This window comes from Choloepus didactylus, chromosome 11 (assembly GCF_015220235.1).
Source record: "Choloepus didactylus isolate mChoDid1 chromosome 11, mChoDid1.pri, whole genome shotgun sequence".
In the NCBI taxonomy this organism is placed as follows: domain Eukaryota; kingdom Metazoa; phylum Chordata; class Mammalia; order Pilosa; family Megalonychidae; genus Choloepus; species Choloepus didactylus.
This window is the reverse complement of record NC_051317.1, coordinates 41,411,889-41,418,822: the sequence shown is the minus strand read 5'-3', so window position 1 is coordinate 41,418,822 and position 6,934 is coordinate 41,411,889. Positions and strand designations below refer to the sequence as shown.

The window sequence follows — 6,934 nt, the reverse complement described above, 5'->3', positions numbered from 1 at the left end:
CTCTCCTTCCTTCCTTCCCTCCTTCATTCTCTTCCTTCCCTCCTTCCTTCCTTCCTTCTTCCCCCTCTTCCTTCCTTCCTTCCCCCCTTCCTTCCCTCCCTCTCTTCCTTCTTTCCCTCCTTCCCCTCCCTCCCTCCCTCTTTCCCTCCTTCCTTCCTTCCTTCTTTCATTCCTTCCTTCCTCCCTCCCCCTCCCTCCTTTTCTCTATCCTCCCTCCCTTCCTCCCTCCCTCCCTCCTTCCCTCATCTATTTTCTATTAGTTTTCAGATATCATTATTTTCAGGTGTTTGTAGACAGAAATCTGACTAAAGTAGTTTATGCAACAAAATGCAATTTTGAATTTCCATGTAACAAGAAGCCTAGAAGAAAGAAGTCGGATCTGGTGGCATCTTCCTGAAGCCACGAAGGTCCCAGGGCCACACTCTCCTCCAGGGTCATCACCTTTAGCAGGTGGCATTGACCCTCAGCACCCCAGGGTGGCTGCTCTTTCTCTCCGTGTCCTTCCTGCAGTCCAGGCAGAAAGTGGAGGGAAGAAGGAAAGGAAAAGGGAGAAGCCATCTGACGCCCCCTTTAAAATAAATATTAATAAGCAAGAAGTGGAGACTGGATGCTGAGTAGCAACTGTCAGTGCCTGTGAGAGACCTCCTAATTTAACCTCTACATCTTTTATTGCATCTTCCATAATTACAGTCTCCATTTCTTTTTGTTCTTGTAGACTTCCTTAAATGTATTTTCCAACTGTCTTATTCTAATATTTTAAAATCTAGGAAATCATCATTTTAATTTGTTAAAGCTCTTTTTGTGTTTTGCTTTCTCTTTTTCCAAGCAGCCCATTCTTGTTTTCTGAAAGCAAAAATATTTTCATATTTCTCTGAGAGACTAATTAAAGGGCTCAAAAAGTGTCCTTAAGTTTCTTGAGTTATCACTGTTTGCTAGGGGTCAGAACTCAGTATCTCCATCTGTCTCTTTCACGTTTCAGGTTTCCTCCAATGCCTAGTTCCTTTGGTTGTCTCCCAGTGTGGAGTATGGCTGGGAGCTCTGCAGGCAGCTGGGGCATCGCCATCAGCAGGAGGCTCTTCTAAACACAGGATGATGTCCCTGTGGTCCAGATCCCACTCCCCCCAACCCATGCACCTTAACATCCACACTCACACACTCACCTGGAGTCCCTGTATTTGTTTCAGCCCAGGGCCAGCTTTAAGAAGGATTGGAGAGCAAAGAAAAGATAGATTTAGGAAACCTAAAACTAATATATTTGAGAAATGCTACATTGAATTTCACTTTCAGAGCATAGATCCTCTATAATCTTTAGGATCTTTTTTGATCAGATTCTATTAGAGCTAAATTAGAGGTAATTCAACTTAGGAAATTAGCAGCACATTGAAAAAAAAAATAGAATAACATTTTGCATCCCCCAGCGAGGGCATTTAGGATGTCAACCAGATGCTGAAAAGTGCTTGTGCCCCACTTGAAGTTAATTTTGGTATAAATTATGGGGTAGCTAACACTGGGAGCACCTCTCATATGTCTAATTTGTACCATGTCAGCACTCAACACAATTTGTTTTTCTGAAAGAGTAGTGCTATGGGGAAGGAAATGTAACAGAATTTGATTAACTCTCCTTTGCAAGTAAAAATTATGCTCTTTTATAAAAAAAAAACAAAACAAAAACAGAGCCATCAAGTGCTGAAATTACTTCTGATATTTTAGCTGGTCATCGATATATTGTGTTCAATTGCAGCTTGATTATGAACAAGAAGGTGAAAACTAGGTTGATTTGTAGTGTTGAAGAGTAAATATACTGCTATTTTTCTGTTTCAAGTGTCTCATGAAAATATATTCTGGCAACATTATTCTGAATGGGCTTTCAAGCTTTTTTTTCCCTCCAGAAATTAGAAAACATTTTCTATCAAGAGACAAGAATCACACACATGCTGTATCAGTTTAAGGCTTACACGTAGTACAATCATCTTAATATAGCTTCAGCTTTTTATTTTGAAAGGTAGAAACTTGTTAAAAGCTTAAAGTAGAGAAGCTAAAGAATTTGATTTGATAACAAAATCTATTACTTAAAAATATACTTCAAAGTAGAGTAGAGGCATCCATGGAATGGGGGAGGGGAGGAAGCAGGAGTTATTGCTTTAATAGTTACAGTTTCCGTTTGGGGTGATGAAAACATTTCGGTGATAGATGGTGATGATGGTAGCACAACACTGTGAATGTAATTGTACACTGAAAAATGGTTAAAATGGCAAATTTTATGTTATATATATATACGCAGACATATATGTTACCACATAAAATTAAAATATATATACACTTCAATTCTACACTATGTATGAACATAATGCAGAAGGGTGGGGAAAGGTGGGGGGAAGAGGAAAAAAGAGAAACAGATGGGAAGAGAAGGAGTGAAAGAAGCAACAGATTTGGAGACCAGGGAGAAATGGAGAGGAGTTCAATAGATTATGAAGAGTGGGGCTATTTTCGTCTTCTTGAGCTGAGCCGTATGTTAGCAACACCTTCTGAAGTATTAATTCGTCAACATCTGTACACACATCCCTCGTTATTCTTTATACTTAAATGCATAGAATAGTCTCAGTAACCCATCACGGGCGCTACATTTTTGGACTGAATTACGGTAACTAGGGGGATGCAATTAAGGAGTCAGTCCCTAGACCCCTACTTTTAACCAAACTGCACACAGTCGAATTTCATCAGTCTTCCCACTAGGGGTTTTTTCCTGGTTCATGTTCCAATCCAGGCCACCCCTTGCATGTAGCTTCTCATTGTTGTTTAGAAGAAATACAGACTTTAATGAGGATTATTTCCCTTTGGTATGGGAGAGACCTGTGAAGACACCCACACATAAAAAGAAGGCGAGCATTGAAAGTCAACTCTCCCTTATCCACAGGGCCTAAAGAAAGAGCAGTGGCCATCTCCTCTGTCTCCGTGGCCACACCAGGCTCAGTGCAGGACTGGGCATGTAAAAGGAACTCCTTAAATAACCTCAGGTTTTAACTTTCCCTTTGGTGAAACATTTCTTCAGCCAAACGTCTACCTCCCAGTCTGGGCATAAGTGGCTCACAGTTTCTAATCTTAGCCCTCAACTTCTCTCTACCTTAGATCTCTCCTGTAAAAACAGACCACGGATCCCAATTACCACAGGGGCAGGGGAATGAAAATGCCTTATTGGAAAAGGGCTTTGAAAAGTCAAAGAGGTGATATATAAACATAATTATCATTTTGTGCTTGAGAACAAGCCATAGAAGACAAAATTAGAAAGTAAACCTACAGCTCTGAAATACAGGTATATAAAATAAAATATAAAAGCAGTTCCACATCTAGAGATGGTATTTGGGGATTGTCTACTGCTTTAGATCTCGAAGGCCCTGCTCCTCCTCTATAAGATCCTCCTGGGAGAGGCCACTGGACAGGAGGCGGCCTGCAGTCCTCTTCCAGCCTCCCGCCCAGCAGGGGGGCAGGGCAGAGGCCACGAAGGAAGAGCCGCACTTTGGCTGCGGAGTGTAACGTGCCTGCAACATGGTGGAGTGGGGCTCAGGAAACATATATACAGACCCCTTCCATGAAGGTCCTGGCCAGGAGGTCCTGAGCAAGGGAAGGGTCCACCTCCCCACTGGCCGAGCTCTGGGGCAGCCTCCAAGGGTTACACATCCCCCATGGAAAGAGGAAAGCTGGCTTTCCTGCCTTTGTTCTCCCAAACCAAACTGGATAAGGTGTTGAGCAAGGAGAGGACAAAGTCCCAGAAGCCAAGGGGTCAAGATGCCCAACCTTGACCTCAGGGACCCAAGGAGACCTCTTTGTATAAAATATCTTCAGAGTTTAACCACTTGGGGGTGGGGGTGTTGAGAGGAGTTTGTGGGGGTATCCTGAGCCCAGGGGTAGACCAAAGCTGTGATCCATTCCCTCTTCCCTAGAAGGGCGGTTGCTTCTCTGGACCCAACTCTCTAGGACATTTTCCATTACAAGGAGGCACTGGCCAGGCCTCAAGCATCCACCCTTTTGAAGAAGTGGGAAGAAGTTGGCACAGGCCCAGGGAAGGCAGCCACTCTGTACATTAATACTTGATGAGGTTTGGGGAGAAGCAGGATCCCACCCCAGTCTCCTGACTCAAACCCTCTCACTTAGCCACATGCTGACTCCAGCTCCTATGCAAGGCCAAGCCCACAGAACACTCCCAAGAGAGGTCCTGAGAGTCAGGGAATAGGGAATAGGGAATAGGGTGGATGGGGCTGGAGAGGACCTTCTGGGAGAAAGCACTGGGACAGATTGCACTTTCTGCCCCATTGGCTGCTGGAGACAGAGTTCACCATCCACAGAGATGATGGGTAAGTGTCTGTCCATGTGGTAGCTGATGAGGTAACTGATGATCTAAAAGCAGTGATCCTTTGTCCAAACCACACCCTCAGGGCCCAACATGAGCAGATGCTTGGGCTGCCCACTCTGCAGGCTGGTGAGCACATACCGGCCAGGTGTGGTCATGTTCTCCCTCACCAGGAAGACCTCACTGAGCTGCAGCAGCGTCTCTGCTTCCCACTGACTCAGCGTCTCTTGGAACCAGGGCTCCCCTTGAAGGTGCTCAGCCATGGACAATGATTGGGGAGGCAGAGGCACCCAAAAGGCTTCTTCAAAGGGCTTCATATCAAAGAGGTCATGGGGTGTGCTATCACTGATGGCAGGGTTGAGGGGCTCGTCCCTGCCCCCTGCTTGCCAAGTCTTGTCAAGGTTCTGGACGTTGACATAGGGGGGATCATCAAAGACCTCTCTGCCTAGACAGGGTGGCAGAGGTGACATCTGTTTATGGACTACTGTGTTTCCTGCCACAGGCTGCCCCATGGGCAGTATAGCCCCCAGATGGCTGGGGGTCTGGGCACTGGGCAGAGTGGGTCAAGCCATCCTGGAGTGGTTTCTTCCTGATGCCTCGTGTCTCCCAACTCCCCAAGAGGGAGTTCCTTCCCTGGGAAGTCATTATAGTACAGATGATTGGGTGGTTCTTCCTCTTCTTTATCCCAAGCTGAGCCATCAAGGCCAGCATCCCGTCATGGTGTGGGGGAGGGGTGGTGGCAAGCTCGGGTGGGTTTCTGAGGGGTTGTTTAAAGTGCAACATGAAGGCTTGGCCAATGTTGCTGATGACATCCTGGACAAGCCTTTCAGAACATTCTAGGACGTGGCAGACTTTCTGACTCACAGGCTCTCTGGCAATGTAGGTGACATACTCAGCTGCGTTTGGGTCCCCACTGGATGCAAATGAGATGGACTGAATGTGGTAGTTGGTGACGATGTGTTTGCAGTCTGCAGCCCTGAGGTTGAGACTGCTAGTGGAAATGGTGGGAGTGACTGGCATTCCAGCAGATTTCTTGTTACTCCTCCTGAGGATGGAGCTGAGAGGGTGGATACAGGGCTTTCTCCTCTTTGTGGCCCCCTTTGCACCCCACACAGCCTCACACAGCAGACTGACAGCCTCCCTGGTGACCTGAGTCCAGGTGTTGAAGTCCAGGGCACACAATGACTGCAGGACCTCCCCACAGCCCATATACCAAACCAAGTAGGAAACCCCAGGTCCTGTGACTTTCTTGTTAGAATTCAGCCAGCCTTGTGTGGGTTTATTGAGAAAGCTCCAGTGATGGGTTTGCTCCTTGGACCCCCGCTAGCCCCCTTCTACCTGAGTGCTCTCCCCACTGCCCCCACTCAGCTTGCTCATGTCCTGGAGGAGGACCCTGAAGCCTCCTACCCCAGAGATGACAGAAACTGAAGTTGGTTTTACTTGGGCTTAGGCAGCAGGCTATCTATGGCTGTGGTGAGAGGGGGCTGCTGCCCATCCCGGCCCCCCTGCCAGTCAGGTCAAGGGGGTCAGGCAGGGGGCATCCCCAGACCCTTAGCCTGTCAGACATCTATGGTTCAGGAGTCTCAGGGGTGGCTTCCACACCCCCCAGCTCAGACCCAGACTGTTTCAGGTCCCATCACCCTTGTCCAACATGGAGCTTCTTCTCTGATGAGAGGAGACCAGGCTGGTTGTGTATAGTTTTGATGTCTTCATATTGTCTCCCAAATTGTGATAGTTTCTCAATCTCTCTTTGTTTTCCATGACTTTGACACTTTTGAAGAGTACTGGACAGATATTTTGTAGAAGGACCCATAATTTACATTTACCTAATTTTTTTCATGATTAGATTTAACTTATGCATTTTTGGCAAGAGTACAACAGAAATAACTCCTGCTCATTGCATCATAACAGAGCATGCATGATATTCATGTGTTTTATTACTGGTGATATTAACCTTGATTGGTGGGTTGAGGTGGTATATGCCAGGTTGTTCCATTTTAAAATTAATATTTTCCTTCTGTAATTAATAAATATCTTGGGGGAGACACCTTGAGACTAGATGAATACTGTGTTCCTCCTCAACGTTTTGTTAGTCAATTGGAAGATCTTGTCTGCAACAGTGATTACTGTTTTGTTCCACTTCTTTCTATTTCCCACATAGCTTCTTGCTTATTTACTCAATTATTTATTTGTGTCAATATGTTCTCACGCAAGCTTATTGTATTCTACTGGTTACAATCCAATCTATCATTTATTTTCTTGCTCAGCTTGCTCCACGTTTGGACATTGGAAGCTTTTTTGGGTTGGCTCCTGTGATCTTTTGACATGATCCCATCAGTTTTCGAGCACTTCCTTACTTTCTAGCATCACAAGATGCTCCAGACTCATTTTGGATTTCCCTTACCTCAGCCCTGGAGTCCATTACTACAAGGAGTACTGTTTCTTTTATTGGAGCAGGGTATTTAGAAACAAAGATCTGGATTCTAAGTGTGCTCATTATTCCTGGGAAGTCTTGATTCTAGCTCCCATCAGGGTTTTTTGCTTTTATTAATACCATGCTGTCTTGAATTATGTGGCTTTATAGTGACA

General features: G+C 45.5%; 1 pseudogene; it reads right to left on the bottom strand.

Annotated features, from left to right (window-relative positions):
* Positions 1–3,368: 3,368 nt before the first annotated feature.
* On the bottom strand, positions 3,369–5,728 carry LOC119505990 (annotated as a pseudogene).
* Positions 5,729–6,934: the final 1,206 nt, after the last annotated feature.